This window comes from Lissotriton helveticus, chromosome 5_1 (genome assembly GCF_964261635.1).
Source record: "Lissotriton helveticus chromosome 5_1, aLisHel1.1, whole genome shotgun sequence".
Lineage (NCBI taxonomy): Eukaryota > Metazoa > Chordata > Amphibia > Caudata > Salamandridae > Lissotriton > Lissotriton helveticus.
This window is the reverse complement of record NC_136065.1, coordinates 1,483,518,867-1,483,537,436: the sequence shown is the minus strand read 5'-3', so window position 1 is coordinate 1,483,537,436 and position 18,570 is coordinate 1,483,518,867.

Sequence of the window (18,570 nt, the reverse complement as noted above, 5' to 3'; positions counted from 1 at the left end):
CAGAGTGCTTGGTTTTGTGTGAGTGGGTGCCCTAGCATGAGCTGAGCCCCTCTGCAGCTTTTAGAACCTTCTCCTTACAGCTGTTCTATGATATAGCCATACCATATACTCTTAAGTGCATTATAATCCTCGCGGTTAATGCTAACTTTGCTTTGGGTTTATCAAAACATGTCATGTGAGGTGTCAAACACTTTGGAATACTACCCTTCCGCTAGTTCTGGCGGCGGGGGTAGCATTCCACCCTTCTAGAGGGAGAAGACATGTACTTACTGGTAAACCCGGTTCAAGTTAAACAGAGCCCCAGCATCACAAAATAGATGCTTCTGCCACAGACACGAGTCTGCCCTCCTATTGCTGGACGAAACTCTGGCAGGGGAGACCTGGACAATAGGTTTCCTGTCAGACAGGCTTTAGTGTATTATGGCAGGGTGGGTTGCATTCAGTGAATGCTTTTCAGACACTGCCTGGGGCACACAAGGTGCTCCATGCATTTCCCAGTTCAAACCGGTTGCTGGGGCGCTCAGCCCCAGCTCTGGCGTGAATCCGGACAAAGGGAAAGGGGTGTAAACACCCCCTCCTCTGCTCCACCCATAGGAGGGACCTTAGAGTTAGTCCAACCCCTAAACTTACTATAAGTATAGAACCCCAGTGCCTAGGATTTTAGATTACCCTGGACAAAACTTTTTGGAATTCCATATCGACTGGAAGACGGAAAAAAATCTCGCTTGTGGTCAAGGAGTGACCACCCTGTTCAAACAGGCACCAACTGCATCTTTGCCGGTCTGCATTTTTTAGGCTACCACCGGATCCCAAAGAATCTGTGACACAGGACATGAACTGCCAAACATCGCCGAAGCTGACCTGAGCTCCCAGCAAAGCTGAGACCCGTAGATGTCACGAGAGACGCGGGACAGGAACTTATGGACATTCTGCATTTTTGCAACGGTACCTACTTTCCGAGGTATCCTGAAGTTGTGCATTGAGGTATTTGAAGCCCCTACCCCGAGCTCCTTTTGAACTGAAGTACAGAGGCGAGCACTCCACGAGTGACCTGTGAGTCTCCTTTCTTTACCGCAGCTCAAGGCGCCTTTGTGGTTCCTTGTCAGTTGGCTAGTGAGCCCCCAAGAAGACCAATCCTTTGTTTCCTGAGCATTCCTGGTTGCTCCAGACAAGCTCCCACTCCTCTCCAAAGGAGGAGTCCCTCAGACTTTGCTGGTCTGCACCGAAGCCAATCTTCTTATCTTGCATGGGTTGCTGTTGCCAAGGCTTGTTGGGTCCAATCTGGATTCCGACCTTGCAGTCAGCTAGATCTTTTGTGGGACAGCTCAATACCAGCTCCTGGTTGTCGTCAACACCTCCGGGTCCTCGTGGCTGAAGAGTCAAGCTTCACCTCTTTCACCTGAAAACACCCGACATCGGCTGGCATCTACTCCTCGCCATCCTGGTCACTGGCTAGTGACCCAGACTCGTCCCCTCTGCTTTCAGGTTCTTCACATCTCCGATCCACCCTTGGATCCACCCTGACACTTTTCCTCTGGTCGCCTGCAGCATTTCTTCGCAGCTCTCTATAGGAATCGACAACGAAACCCGACACCAAAACACACCTATGAACCGGCTTCTCTGGGTGATGTAACACGAGTACTCCGGTGCTCCCCTGGGTCTTGACCCTCGAAGTGTCCTAGTCTAAAAGAGTTCCATCCTAGTTCACCTCTAAGTGCCCTTAATCTTTAAAATTGTAACTTGTTCGTTCTCCATGAAAAGTCAATGGTGATCCACGGCTGTGTTTAGACACTGCTTGCGTCCCCCGTGGGCCTCCTGCATCCTAACCTTGGGTGGTTCTTGGTAGCCCCAGCGGTTCAACAGGCCCTAGGACTGCTTTCTAACTCTCACGTGGTTCTTATACCACTATTTTAGTATGTGGTTTGTGAGGCCCCTAGGGCATAAGGTATACTGTGCAACTTATCTTATGCTAATTAAGTTCCTTGTATTGTACTTTTGCCTCTGACATCATAAAGAGTCCAGAGGGGTTGTGTTTAGAAAATATACATATATATTTGATATGTACCTTGTGTGGTGTGCTTTCATTTGATCATTCAAGAGATTATAATTGGTAAAACAACTAGCTTAACTTGCCTCTACGTTTTAGCCTGAAGGCTGCTCTACACAGCTACCACTAGGATAGCTTTCTATAAAGGTTGACTTTAAACCTCCCATCAATAAGGGTCATTTGGACTGGTGCAAGGTGCCCACTAGAATAGTGGACATCATATGGCAGGCCAACTTCTCACATTGGTGTTCAGCGTGTGGGATTAGAGCTTACATTGTTTTACCAAATAATCTTGGGAATATCATTTGAAAAATCACATTAAGGTACCAGTAGGTACATATAAATCAAGCTTAAAATACATAAGTTCTAGCAGTTGTAGGTGTTAAGGGACTAGCACGCCCTGACTACAACTACTAGAGAGGTTTAGTAGGAAACCAAGTAGTGTAGGTAGGTACACACACCACACCTCACTAGTCATGGCTTTAATTGCAGGAGCTAGTGTATCTCTGCCAGATGTCAGCCAAGTGCAGACATCTAAATAAGACATATTCTCCTTCCAAGAGTTAAGGGGTTTGTGTGCCATAAGGAAATTAAAGCAAGGACAAAGTCCCACCACCCAACACCTGATAGATATCCTATTGATCCTATTGGCAGATGACTTAGACAAATCATCAGATCCAGAAAGACTAGGTAATGGGAGTGAGGTGCATCCATCAGCAGAAGAGGATAATGGTGGGTTGCCTCACCAGACCTCTGATGATGATGAGGAAGATGCAGACCAGGATGATGTCAGTAGACTCAACCTGGGAAACACAGGGCTACCAGGAGAGGAGGTAGGTCAGAATGTAGACCTGTAGGCGTGCCTAGAAGGGAAAGATAACCTTCAGTGGAATCTGACCTTTCTGGTACATATGTAGGGTCCTCTGCCTCTGCTCATAGAAGGAGAACTTCTCACGAGAAGAGGGAACATGAAGCTAGAATGAAAGAAGTCAAGCTTAGGATAAGAAGGCAAGAAATTGCCCTGGAGAAAGAGACCCTAGCTCTTGAAAGAGAGAAAAAGAGATGGGGCTAGAGCCCCATGGTGGCAGCAATATCCCTAGTGGTAGGAATAGGTCTTATGACCATAGAAACCTAAACAAGATTGTCCCTCCCTATAAGACTGGAGATGATATCCACAAATGGATCACTGCACTGGAAAGGGCCTGCAAAGTACAGAAGGTACCCCAGGAGCAGTGGGCAGCAATCTTGGGGCTCTCTTTTGCAGACAAAGGTAGATATAAGCTCCTCACTGTCAGAGAAGAGGATGCTGATGATTACAAAGTCCTGAAGAGTGTTCTAATAGATGGGGTTGACCTAACCACTGAACAGTATAGGTTGCAGTTCAGAGATACCCAGAAGACACAGACTCAGGACTGGACTGACTTTGTGGACTGTGCTACTAAGGCTCTGGGGGGCTGGTTGCTGTGCAGTGTGTGACTATACAGGGTTGTATAATCTAATCATGAGAGAACAGATTCTTAATAACTGTCAGAACCAGTTGTTGCATCAGCACTTGGTTGACTCTGATCTGACCTCTCCCCAAGAATTGGGAAAGAAGGCAGACAAATGGGTCAGAACCAGGGTGAAGCAGAAGATACAGAACCAAGGTGGTGACCAGAAGAAGCAAGACCAAAAGGGTGGGGAGAAAGCTAAAGACTAAGGGCCAGATGTAGGTAATCTCTATTTACCGATTCTTAAATACCGAATTTGACAGATTCGGTATTTAAGAATCGGTAAATAGTATGAAGGTAAAAATTCAGTAAATTTTACCAAATCGGTAATATTCGGTATTACCGATTCGGTATTTACCGATTCGGTAATTCCCATTCATTCCCTGGAGGCCCATAGGAATAAATAGGAAGCCATTCATTATTACCGAATGGGTAAATACCGAATCAGTAATAGGGGAAACATATTCAAGGGTGTCAGGGTGTCACATTGACACCCTGTTGCACCCCTGAATCGTGCATGTGTGCACATGTGGCAAACATACATGCCCTAAGGCCATGTATGTCTGCCACATGGCACTTTTAAAAAAGCACAAAATTGCTTTTTTAAAGGTTTTCGATATTTACCACCAACTTGTAGTTGGTGGTAAATGACGAATCCTTACATCAAAAATGCACTCACTTGAGTGCTCCCTACATAGGATTTAAGGATTCTTTAATTTACTGATTCGGTATTTTAAGGATTCGGTAATTTACTGATTCCTTAAATTATCAAATCGGTAAATTACCGAATCCTTAAATCCAGCCACCTACATTAGAAAAAGCTAAATACTGGTCGGTGACGGCAAATTTACCAATTTTCGGCCGTTACCGACCGGTATTAAGCTACCTACATATGGCCCCAGAAGTCTTCACAAGGTCCCCAAAAAGCTTCTAATTGTGGGGGTCCCCAATCCAAAAAGAAAGAAGGTCCTAGAAAACCATGGTGCAAAGTTTGTAAAAATAATACTCACTGGACTAGTGAGTGCACTAAGAAGGAGACAGGTCGAGCCACCATTGCCCCTAAGGCAACTGTTCCCCCTAGTTCAGCTCCAAGTGGTGGGTCTCAACAAAAGGGTATAGTAGGGTTAACCCTGGGAACTGAGATGGATTTTGGCCTAGTCAGTGTTTTGATCTGTGATGGGGGCCTGGATGTGACTTCCTCTGTGAGTCCCAGTAATCTGGGCAAGTACAGAAAAACTCCTTTAATCAATGAGAAAAAGGCTGAAGCCTATAGGGACACAGATGCCAGTGTCACAATGGTGATGCCTAACTTTGTGGATCCTGGACAAGTGATACTTAGTGAGATGTACCAAGTGACCAATGCTAGCAATGTCACTACCACACTTAGGGGCCTATTAGGATGGCGGATGGACCTGCGTCCGTCCGCCACCCCCAAGGTGGAGGGAACGTCCGCAGGGGCTGCGGCGTTCCCTCTAGTGCAATTAGGATGTGACCGCCACCCTTGCGGTCATATCCTCTATATTTAACATTGCGGCGGGTGCTGCTTTAAGCAGCACCCGCCACAGTGTTAAATATGCATGCTTTGCATTTGCATGCACAAAGCGTCAGGCACCGCGCGGTACCTATGGTACCCCCATGTACACCCCCCACCCCCCTTCACCCTGGGGGCCCGCAATGGGCCCCCAAAGAAAAGACCGTATGCCTTTCCACGGCGGAAAAGCCGCCGCGGAAAGGCATGTGTTCAGCCCCATCCTAATATGGCTGGCGGTGTCTGATAGACACTGCCACCATATTAGAGCTTTTCCTCCGTGGTCGGAAGGCGACCGCGGCGGAAAAGCGGCGGACAGTCTTGCCGTCCGCCGATGACCCCCCAGCCATTCTAATCTGGCGGGGGGTCTTTGGAGGCACCGCAGCGGTGTATCCGCACCCTCCGGGCCGGCGGTGGCTTCCACTGGCCCGGAGGATGCGGATTCACCGCGATCCTAATCGGCCCCCTAGTATGGCAGTTGTTAATTTCTCTTGGGGAGGGGTAACTGGCCTTAAGAAGGTTGTTGTTAGTTCAGATCTCCCTGTGGAATATTTGCTTGACAATGACCTAGAGACTTCCGCCTGGTCTGAAATGGAGTTTAGGACACATGCAGAAATGTTAGGAATCTCAGCACATGTTTTTGCACGTTTTTGGAGGTCACAGGTCAAAAAGTGCAACACTGAACAGGCACTGGATTCTGGAATAATGGACCAGTTGCCTACCAGGAAAAGGAGCAGTAGGGTTAAGGCTGTGCCTTCCCCCCTGACTCAGAGTGAGGATCACCCTTCTGAGGAAGCTGATTATGAGCCTGAAGAAGGAACTGTCCCAGAGGAGCTTGAAACTGGTCAGGTTGCGTTCTTAGGGACAGGGGGCCCTTCTAGGGCAGATCTGAGTCAGGTGCAGTTAGACTGAACTTCTCTTGAACCCCTCAGACAGCAAGCTGCTGCTGAGGCTGCTGGGAATGTTAGTGGCACCCACAGAATATATTGGAATGAAGGGCTCCTGTAGAGTAAAGACCCCAAGCCTGGTGCTTCCAGTAGGTTGGTCATACCTTTGGCATTCAGGGGCTTTCTTTTGCACTAGCCCATGCTATTCCCCTAGCAGGACACCTGGGCCAGAACAAGACTTGGGACAGAATTGCCCTCACATTCACTGGCCCCACATGTCTTAAGACACAAAGGAGTTTTGTCGCTCCTGTGTCACCTGCCAAGCCAACGGCAAATCAGGTGGCACTACAAAGGCCCCCCCTCATACCACTACCTGTGGTGGGGGTTCCCTTAGAACGTGTAGGAATTTACATTGTTGGACCAATGGATCCCCAAACTGCATCTGGGCACAGGTTTATCCTGGTGATAGTGGATCATGCCACCAGGTACCCAGAGGTAATTCCACTTAGGACCACTACTGCACCTGTTGTGGCAAGAGCCCTCTTGGGAGTTTTCTCAACAGTGAGTTTCCCTAAGGAGGTAGTTTCTGACAGAGGTGCAAACTTTATGTCAAGTTACTTAACTGCAATGTGGAAGGAGTGTGGAGTGAACTACAAGTTCACCACACCGTATCATCCACAGTACAATGGTCTAGTTAGAAGATTTAACAAGAACTTAAAGGTTATGAACAAGGGTCTCCCAGAAAAGCTCAGGAGGAGATGGGATATCCTGCTACCCTGCCTTTTGTTTGCATACAGGGAGGTTCCACAGAAGGGGGTCGGCTACAGCCTATTTGAACTTTTGTTTGGGCATCCTGTTAGAGGACCACTTTGTCTAGTGAAGGAGGGATGGGAGTTACCTCTCAAACCCCCTAAACAGGATATTGTGGACTATGTACTTGGTCGCTGCTGCCAGATGGCAGAGTACATGAAGTGCCAGATAGGGCAGAGTCAGGTTGTGTACCTGGGCCACCTTGTAGGTGGAGGCCAGGTTCAACCATTGCAGGGCAAAATCCAGACCATAATGGACTAGGTTGCTCCAACCACCCAGACTCAGGTCAGAGCTTTCTTGTGCCTGACTGGGTACTATAGGAGCTTTGTCAAGGAGTATGGTTCCATAGTGACACCCCTGAATGATTTAACTTCTAAATCAATGCCTAAGAAAGTTCAGTGGACAGTCAGCTGTCAAAAGGCATTTGATAACGTGAAGCAGGACATGTGCACTGCACCAATTCTGCAAAGTCCTAACTACTCCAAATAATTCATTGTTCAAACAGATGCTTCTGAGTTGGGGGTAGGGGCTGTGCTATCACAATTGAATGAAGAAGGTCAGGACCAGCCAGTAGCTTTTATTAGCAGAAGGCTGACCTCTAGAGAGAAACGTTGGTCAGCTATTGAGAGGGAGGCCTTTGCTGTGGTTTGGGCTCTGAGGCCATACTTGTTTGGTACTTACTCACAGTTCAGACAGACCATAAGCCCCTCTTATGGCTAAACAGGCGAAGGGTGAAAATCCCAAACTGCTCAGGTGGTCCATTTCCCTACACGGGATGGACTACACAGTGGAACATAGTCCAGGGAGTAACCATGCCAATGCAGATGGACTCTCCAGATATTTCCATTTAGAACATGAAGACTCAACTGGTCAAGGTTAGTCTAATGTCCCTGTGTTTGGGGAGGGGGGAGTTATGTAGGAGAGTATGGTCTGCTTTCTATGGTTACCCCCACTTTTTGCTGTGTTTCACTGGTTTCTTGACTTTAGTATGGCTGTGGCCCTGCTAATCAGGCCCACAGCCTAGCTGTTCTCTCTCTAAATTGGTACCAGGTACTTTAGGTACATCCCAGATTTGTTACTGGGTCACCCTTGTGAGCCCCTGTATAGGGTACCTTAGGTACCCAGGGCATAGGGACCCCAGAGGAACACCGGGGGCTGCAGCCTGTATTGTGCCACCCCTGGCTGGCCTTCCAAACTGACACCACAGGTCTGCACTTGCAGCCAGGGTAAGGTGGCGCAAGCACCCGTTACTGATATATAGTATACCTATATCTACCTTTATATATAGACACATATTCCCACATGCATCAAAGGGAATTGCATTTGCAAACGGTGCGAATCGCAAAATTCGGCCGTTTGCGAATGCAATTTCATTTTTTGGGATGCATAATTTTTTATTTTTTTCTCGCAATTTTAGGAATCGCAATTATGTTGCGATTTCTTAAATTGCGAGTGCATTTAAGAAATCGCAATTTGTGATTTCTTGAATGCAATGCATGAATAATTGGAAGAGGTAAATTACCATGAAGTCAACCTACATGGTAATTTGCGAAAACTTTCAAAAATGCACAAAAGTGCATTTTTGAAAGTTTCATTTTACACACACACATGCCCTTGGGGCATGTGTGTGTGAAAAGTGCACTTAAAGGTACATTTCAGGGGTGTAGGGGGGTCCTTTGAACCCCCCCTACACCCTTGAAATAGCATTCTCATTTTGCGATTCCTTAATTGCGAATCGCAAAATGAGAATGGCTTCCCATTAATTCCTATGGGCCTCTAAGCCCATAGGAATTAATGGGGAGGGATTCCTTAATTGTGATTCGCAAATTGTGAATCGCAATTAAGGAAAAATAAGGAATCGCTAAAAATATTGCGATTTTTTTAATGCATAGCATTTTGCGATTTCTTAATTGCGATTCCTTAATTTTCGCAATTAAGAAATCGCAAAATGTAACAATGATGCATGTGGGTGATTGTAACCTATTAGTCACTCCTATGGCAGGCCTTGACAATCCTGAAGGCAGAGTGTTTGTTTCTTGATTTTGTGTTAGAGGGTGCCCTAGCATGAGCTGAGCCCCTCTGCAGCTTTCGGAACCATCTCCTTATAGCTGTTCTATGATATAGCCATACCATATACTCTTAAGTGCATTACAATCCTCGCGGTTAATGCTAACTTTGGTTTGGGTTTATTAAAACATGTCGTGTAAGGTGTCAAACACTTTGGAATACTACCCCGCCTGTTCTGGCGGTGGTGGTAGCATTCCACCCTTCTAGAGGGAGAAGACATGTACTTACTGGTAAACCTGGTTAAAGTTAAACAGAGCCCCAGCATCACAAAATGGATGCTGCTGCCACAGACTTGAGTCTGCCCTCCTGCTGCTGGACACAACTCTGGCAGGGGAGGCCTGGACAATAGGTTTCCTATCCAGGGAGGTGCTAGCGCCTCCCCAGACAGACTTTATTGTATTGGGGCAGGGTCTATAGCATTCAGTTAATGCTTTTCAGACACTGCCTGGGGCACACAAGGTGCTCCATGCATTTCCCAGTTCAAACCGGTTGCTGTGGTGCTCAGCCTCAGCTCTGGCACAAAACTGGACAAAGGGGAAGGGTGTAACAATCCCCTCCCCAGGTCCACCCATAGGAGGGACCTTAGAGTTAGTCCAACCCTTAAACTTACTATAAGTATAGAACCCCAGTCCCTAGGAATTTAGATTACCCTGGACGAAACTCTGCAACATTTATCTTGGACCTTCGACATTCCATATCGACTGGAAGACGGAAGAAATCTCCCTTGTGGTCAAGGAGTGACCACCCTGTTCAAACAGGCACCAACTGCATCTTTGCCGGTCTGCATTTTTGAGTCTCCCCCCGGATCCCGAAGAATCTGCTACACAGACTTTCAGACATCTCTGAAGCTAACCCGAGCTTCCAGCAAAGCCCGTAGCTGACATGAGATACGTGGGACCGGAACTCCTGGACATCCTGCATTTTTGCAACTGCAGCTACTTCCTTAGGTATCCCGAAGTTGTGTATTGGGGTATTTGAAGCCCCTGCCCGAGCTCCTTTGGCACTGAAGTACAAAGGCCATCACTCCACGAGTGACCCGTGAGTCCCCTTTCTTCACCGCAGCTTGAGGCACCTTTGCGGTTCCTAGTTTGTTGGCTAGTGAGCCCCCACGAAGACCAATCCTTTGTTCCTTGAACGTTCCTGGTTGCTTCAGACGTGCCCACACTCCTCTCCAATGGAGAAATCCCTCAGACCTTGCTGGTCTGCACCAAAGCCAATCTTGTCATCTTATGTGGGTTGTTGTTGCCAAGGCTTGTTGGGTCCAATCCAGATTCCGACACCGCAGTAAGCTAGATCCTTTGTGGGACAGCTCGAATCCAGCTCTGAGGTCATCGTTGATGACTCCTGGTCCTAGTGGCTGAAGAGTCAAGCTTCACCTCTTTCACCTGAAAACACCCGACATCGCCTGGCATCTTCTCCTCGCCATCCTGCTCACTGGCTAGTGACCCAGACTCTGTCCCCTCTACTTTCAGGTTCTTCACATCTCCGATCCACCCTTGGATCCACCCAGACAGTTTTCCTCTGGTCGCCTGCAGGATTTCTTCGCAGCTCTCCATAGAAATCGATGACAAAACCCAACACCAAAAGACACCTATGCACATAGGTGTCTTTACCTATGCGGGTACTCCGGTACTCCCATGGGTCCTGACTCTCGAAGTGTCCTAGTCTAAAAGGGTTCCATAGTAGTTCACCTCTAAGTGCCCATAATCTTTAAAATTGTACCTTGCTCGTTCTCCATAGAAAGTCAATGGTGATCTGCGGCTGTGTTTAGACACTGCACTGGTCCCCCGTGGGCTCCTGCATCCTAACCTTGGGTGGTTCTTGGTAGCCCCAGCGGTTCTACAAGCCCCACGCCTGCTTTCTAACTCTCACAGGGTTCTTATACCACTATTTTACTATATGGTTTGTGAGAACCCCTAGGGCATAACGTATACTGTGCAACTTATCGTATGCTAATTAAGTTCCTTGTATTGTACTTTTACCTCTGCCCTCATAAAGAGTCTAGAGGGGTTATGTTTAGAATAAATACATATATATTTGATATATATACCTTGTGTGGTGTGCTTTCATTTGATCATTCAAGAGATTATAATTGGTACAACAACTAGCTTAACCAGCCTCTAAGTCTTAGCCTGAAGGCTGCTCTCCACAGCTACCACTAGGATAGCTTTCTATAAAGGTTGACTTTAAACCTACCATCAATAAGGGTCGTTAGGACTGGTGCAAGGTGCCCTCTAGAATAGTGGACATCATAGGCCGGGCAAACTTCTCATACTCATCATCTGAGTAAACTCCATTTTCTCTCCTCAAGACCTTGAGGCATTATTCTGTTGTTTTTGCAGTACACAGAGTGTTTTGAGAGCTGCCAAGGACAAAAAGAAAACTGTTTGGTATTGTCACAACCTATTTATATCAGAAGATGTGTCTGACGATACTAATGCTTGACAAAAATAATTTCTAGCCATTGGATCACTAATGAGATAATCAAACAATATATATTATATACTCCATCCTTGCAATTGTAAAATATTATGAAGGCACTGCAAAACTTTTGAAGATCATGTCCATCTAAGGAATTATCTTCCTAGTCTCTCTTCTACTAAAATGGAAACCTCTCATTCCAGAGGTTAACATTTTTCTATTATTTTGTGTTATACATTTGTTTTTCCATTCGTATGCTCTCCTGCCTGTCTTGTCATGTCATGTTGTCAATATGCTATTAATTCCTTTTTATGTATCTCGCATTCAGATCAGGGCTCTGACCTTCTTTCTCTATGTTTTTTTTCTTTTTTTCCTATATTTCTCTTCCTGAGCCTGATTTTGTTACATGGGCTACGTGTTATGTATTCATGCTTCCTAATTGCACAGGAACAATTTGTATTACTGTGCACTGTTGTTATGTTGTGTAATATATCTTTAACTGTTTGCGTTCTACATTCAATGGAACATAGTTTACTGTGTTCTTGCATATGTGTTCTAATATGATTCAGTTGATGCTGACTGGTTACCTGTCAGGCTGTGTACCTGCTCACTTATGGACTAAACATATTTGAACCTACTTTGGAGTGTTTATCTTCAATTCAACAAGTGGCGACGATCGGGATCTTTTATACCTCCAGACCGCAATAATTTATTTTTTACAAGCTGGTTTGAGTGGATTAACGAGCAGAGACGACGTTAGAAAGTGTTTGACGGCACATTGGGGACAATCGACAAGGACGAAGAGCTGTTCAGGGGTGAGCACTATCTGGATGTTAATTCTGCGTGGATACTGTTTGTCTGGCAGAGAAATTCAACGGGCAAATGCTGTGACGCTCGAAACTTAGGAGCTCCCACCGTTATCTTTTGAAACATGCCAATCTGATCCTGGACACGAGACTGTCATCAGCGATGTGTGCTCGATACCCGCTCTTCACGCTCGCAAGTCTGTCCCTGAAGATTCTTTGTATTTCTTCTTACGTCAAACGTTCTACGTGAACGTGGCGCGTCATGTGATGTGTGGCAGCCATTTTGAATTGGGCAGGCCTACTCGAGTTTCGGAAAACAACACAAAGGATTTTAACCCGATTCTGACACTAAAAAGACCACTTATAAAAGTGATTTAAGGTACTGTTTTATGAATATTTATTCGTTTGAACAATTGTTACTGGAACTACTCATTGGCATTTTCTGGATTTGAATTCTACTGGTGGTGAAGAAAGGACAGTGTAGAAAGGACCATTTTTATTTTTTGTTATTTTAACAATACACTCTCTCTCTGAACAATTCCACCACAAGCATTATAATTTGAAACATCGTTACTTACTTTTATATCAACATGAGTCAACAAACCTTTTCTCTGAGTAACCCTCAAGATTTCTGGTCAAAGGGTTCTGAACCAGATTTGAAATGGTTGGAGTGGAAAGATTATTTTTTAAATTACATCGAGACTGTGGACTCTCATGGTAAAATGTCAGCCGAACAAAAGAAGCGTATTCTTTTACATTCTTTGGGTCCGCAAGGTCTTAAATGTTATAACCAGATGAACAAACCCATTGTTGGGGGTGGGGACAGTAATGTTTTCACTATTGCTTTGTCTAATTTGGATAAGTATTTTGCCCCTAAGGTCTGTATCGGCATTACGCGATACAAATTCTTTCAAAGGAAGCAGTCTAAAAATGAAACTGTTGATGACTATGTTGGTGAATTGACAAAAATGGGGAATGATTGTGCTTTTGGTGTGTTACTGGAAGATTTGATTCGTGATCAGGTTGTCATGCATGCTAATAATCCTGCCATTCAAGAACGTCTATGGATGAATGGCGACGCTTGTTTAGATGACATCTTAGCTTTAGTTCGTAAAGCTGAGACTTCTAGCAGGTGTGCAAGTGCATTGCATCTGATAACACTAACAAAGATGTATTTGCTAGAGTTAGTTCCAGTTTTAAAAAAAAACCAGCAGTTTTAAACAAAATAATGAAACATGGGCAAAACATAAAATGAGCGGTGAGCCTCCCAAATGTTATGGGTGTGGGAGTTCTGAGCATTTGGCTTTCGCTAAGTCGTGTCCGGCCAAGAAGAGTAAATGTGGTGCTTGTGGTTTGTATGGTCATTATACCAAAGCATGTAGGAGGAAGACTAGGACAGTTAAATGTATTCAAGAGGACATAGATTCTGACGACAATGCCTCAAGTGGTGATGATCAAGCCTCTGAATGTGCGGTGGTCTTAAAAAAGAAACTCCTTCTCAACATGAGTGATGGATGTTTATTGGTTGAAAATAAGCCTGAATGTTGGATGCACATAGGTGGTGTGCGTGTGAGAGTATATGCGGACTCCGGTTCGCCCTATACGATTGTCAATGAGGATGTTTGGTTTAACACCTTAGTTGACAGAGTTGGCTCGAAATTATCTCCTCCTGATATTGACCCGGAGGGTTATAATGGTGGAAAGATTGATATTATTAGTTTTCGTTGGTTGAAATTTGAGTTTAAGAATCGCAAATTTTTTGGCAAGTTGTGTGTTTCTAAGAAAGGACCATCGGTATTGGGATGGAGAGATCAAGGGGAATTGCATATAATTCTTGATCCTAATTCGGTGGAAAAGGTTCTGGTGATGCATGAAGGGACCAAGACTGGTGAGGAACTCTTAAGGAAGTTTCCTTCTGTGTTTCAGAAGAAAATTGGCAAATTAAAGGATTTTGAGCATAGGATAATCTTAAAGGATGATGCGGTGCCCAAAATTCATAAGGTCAGAAGTGTACCCATTGCTTTAAGAAAGGATGTTGCGTCTGAGCTTGATAGATTGGTCTCCTCTGACATAATTGAGCCAATTGAAGCATCTGCTTGGGTTTCTCCCTTGGTTGTGGTGAAACGTGCAAACGGGAAATTGAGATTGTGTGTGGATTTGCTCCATTTAAATGATAATATAGTGGTGGATCAATTCCCTTTGCCAAAAATAAACAAGATGCTGGCTTTGCTTGATGGAGCTAGGTGGTTCACCACAACTGACTTATCTGCCGCATACCACCAGATTCCATTGTTCAAAGACAGCAAGCAGTACACTTCTTTTATAACTCCGCAAGGTTGGCATCTGCTGCGGCTGTTTTTCAGCGCTTAATGCACAGGTTGTTCTCCACCATTAAAAACACCAAATTTTTCCAGGACGATATTCTCATTTTTGGGAAACACAGGGCGGAGCATGATAAAACTTTGGAAAAGGTGTTGAGTATTTTAGAGGTAAAGAGTTTGACAATAGAATTTTTGAAGTGCACATTTGCCAGTGATCATGTTACCTACTTAGGTCATGTCATTGATTGGGATGGGATCAGACCTAAGCCTAACCTCATTGATGCAATTAAGTGCGCTCCTTCTCCTAAAGGGAAGGATGATGTTAGATCTTTCATTGGTCTAGCTGCATTTTGTTCAAATATATTCCCAATTTTGCAACCAGAACGTATAATATTAGACAACTTTTAAAAAGCAAAACTAAGTTTTTTTGGTCTGTGGAATGTGAACAAGATTTTGAGGACATAAAAAGCTGCATCACAAAAATCGCTTCTTTAAAGAGTTTTAATCCTGAGGCGCAAACCATTATCACCACTGATGCTAGAATTAAAGGATTAGGTTCAGTTTTATCCCAAGTTGTTGTGAATGGCAAAGAACAAATTGTGGCATATGCTTCATGGTCATTATCGCCCACTGAGGAAAAGTATTCGACCATCGAAAAAGAAACTTTAGCATGTGTGTGGGCGGTAAATCATTTCAGGGCTATTGTGTGGGGTACAACATTTATTTTACGCTGTAATCACAAGCCGTTACTCAGAGTTTTGACAACTGAAAGAACCATAAATACTTCTGCAAGAGTAGCCAGACTTGCTATCAAGTTGCAAGATTTTTGTTAGAAAATGGAATATTTACCAGGGAAAGAGAATTGTATAGCTGATTTTCTCTCTAGAATGCCCAAACAGCTTGAAGAGTGTGAAGATAAATTGTGGAACTCTTTTCAGGTTGCTTATGTTCAGGATTTGGAAGGTGCAGGCATTATGAAGGAGAAGTGGGATGATGAATATCTTAAAGACAATGAGTTAGCATTAGTGAAATCGCATCTAGCTGAGTCCTGGCCGAGGAAAGTGGATAGTAAACATCCATTGAAGTCTTTTTGGGAGATCAGATTTGATTTAAGTGTTAGGGATGGTAATATCTGGTTTGGCGAAAGAGGCATACCTCCTAAAACATTGCGTTTGTCTATTGTGGCTTTATGCCATGAAGGACATTTTGGCATTGTCCGCTTCAAACGCACGGTTAAAACTTCATTTTGGTGGCCCGGAATGGATGTTGATATAGATACATTTGTGAGGAATGGTAAGTCTTGTCAAGCTGCTGATAAATCTTTAGTGACGCTTAAACCTCTTATGGGTACTATGGTAGGACCTAATTCACCTTGGGAGCACACAGCGATTGACATTATGGGTCCCATTGGAAATGATCAGAAGTATATTTTAGTGTTAATGGATTTGTTTTCAAGGTGGCCTTTTGTTAAAATTGTAAATAGAGCAGATACTGATACTGTTTTACGATTTTTAGATAAATCTTTCACTTTGGAGGGCATTCACTCTGTTTTATTAAGTGATAATGGTGTCCAGTTTATGTCGAGTAAGGCCAAAGAGTACTTTAATAGATTGGGTATCAAACATAAAACCACTGCTTTGTATAACCCAAACAGCAATGGCATGGTTGAGCGCTTCAACCGGGTTATCAAAAACACCATTCATATGTCTGCTAATAACAAGGATTGGGAAACTCAGGTATTAAAAATGGTTTGGTCTTACAGAACCTCTATATGTGAAGCTACGGGTTATCCTCCATTTGTTCTCATGCGTGGTAGAAATCCACGAACAAAATTTACACCTGGATGGTTGTTTAAATCTAATGTGGTTAACTGGTCGGAACATTTTGTTAAGGAAAAAAGTCAGGCTTCTCATCTCAAGAGTAAGGTTTGGTATGATTCCAAGCATAGAGTGAAGGATGTTGATATTGATGTTGGACAGTGGGTAAGAGTTAAAAAAAAAACTGCTAAATCTCCTAACGATGAAAGTCGTTTTTATGAGCCTATGCAAGTTGTGGAAACTATGAATAATTCAGTACGCCTCACTGATGGACGTGTGTGGATCCTTAAAAGAATAGCTAAGTGTTCTCCTCCTCTAAATTCCTTTAGCAAATCTTCTGATTTGTTTGATTTGGAGGATTTGTTGTGCTCAAGCTCCTCAGAGTCATTTAACGCCATTGATCAAGATTTAGTTTTGGATAGATCCAGAATTGATGTTCCTAATGTTTCTGGTTTGGTTAATCAAGATGAGATGTCGAGTATGGCTGTTCCGTGTGTTTCAGGACTTGCCAATCAAGAAGAGTCAAATGCTATCAGGAACTCTAGACGTGAAAAAAGGCCTCCTGTTTGGTTGGCTGATTATATTTCTGAAAGTTTTCCTTTGTAGAAACCATTCAATTGGTTTCTTTCATTCAAATGTTTATTTTAGTTTATTTTATTTTTTTTGTGTTATAAGAGAGGGGATGATGCTGGTTGTAAGTTATTTATGTTTTTTTAATACTGTTCCGAAGGGGATGTGTTATGTTGTATAATATATCTTTAACTGTGTGCATTCTACATTCTATGGAACATAGTGTACTGTGTTCTTGCATATGTGTTCTAATATTATTCAGTTGATGCTGACTGGTTACCTGTCAGGCTGTGTACCTGCTCACTTATGGATTAAACATATTTGAACCTACTTTGGAGTGTTTATCTTCAATTCAACAACTGTTCATCTACCCAGGTGATTAGCATCTATGTTTCAGTTACACCATCACAAAAATCTACTTTTGTTTACTGGATCATCCAAAGGCTTCAAACCCTGTTAAAAGCCAAAAAGTGCTTTCTAATTTGGCAGTTTCAATACAAAGATTGCTGTTTTGTAATCCATAGTACAGGATATTGGGCATGCATTTCATACATAAGGGTATTACACTGTAGGTTGCAACATAGCAGTATTATGTAGTCATAAACTTCTGATTTTTTCAGTGTCCCCTTTATTTAATGTAGATATATGGATCACAATCAAAAACCCAATAAAGCTGTCTCCCGCCACCAGGCGCCCAAACCAACATAAAACCTGTGTGTTACCAAAGAACCATCATTAAGGCAATAAGCAGAGCAGGGGGTGGGGGGAAAGAGAGAGGCAAGTATTTGTATTTCCAGGGACATTCTACTTTCTCTACCGTTGAATGCTTGTTCATTGGGACCATGTAACCTCCTCAAGTTCTAAATCGTGTGTCTTGAAGTGCTCCAGCAGTGCGTCCTAATCCATTGAAATATTTGTTTTGCAGAGCCCTCTATACTCCTCCCACCTGAGGGCTAAGCTTTCTGCAAGGCCACATTGTTGTAGTTACTTGCGCCAACCCCTCAAATCCAAGGCCCTCAGGAATTTCCAGCGACGTGTGAGGAGACGCTTTGCCAATAACAGTGCTAAGTTTACAAATTTCACACCTACGTTAGAGCCCTACGGGTAACCCCAATATGCATTACTCCATGGTATCTCCTTGGGTCTGGCCAGTAAAAGCACACAGACCTCTGGCAACGCCTGCCCCGTATTCTGATAGTTGTGGGCAGGCCCATAGCAAGTGAATTAGGTCTGCCTTTTTTAACTATCACCGGGGGCACATTGAGGATGTGGCAGGGTATATTCTCATGATTTTATGCAGTGTTAAATACGCCGGGTGGAGAATGGCATATTGTATACATTTAAATCTAGACTTACAAGGTACTTTCATGCGGTATTCTAGCAGCCGTGCCCATTCCTAGTCTGAGAGTGCCCTACCCAAATATGTTTCCATTTTCTCTCATAGTGCAGTAGGTGATATCATCAGATGGTCACAAAGGTCTTTATCAAGCCACCATACCAGGTACCGTCCAAGTCCCATTGTGTGCAATTTCCTTAGCAGCTCATGCATCGGAGATCTAGATCACCAGCTGCCCAGTGTAGATGCACATACCAGAGAAGAATAGCATGCGTTAGGAATAGGGTGTCTGGAATTGAGTGTGCATGGATCATGTCCTCGTGGGTCATGAGGGTGCCCTCTGCAAGCAGGTGTCTCACTACAGTAGCCCCCTCTTGTTCCCAAGGGTATACACCTCTTGCTCATGAAGGTGCCAAAATCGGTGGGGAGGTCACGTAAGGGTATATTGGGTGTGTAAGGCACCTTAAACC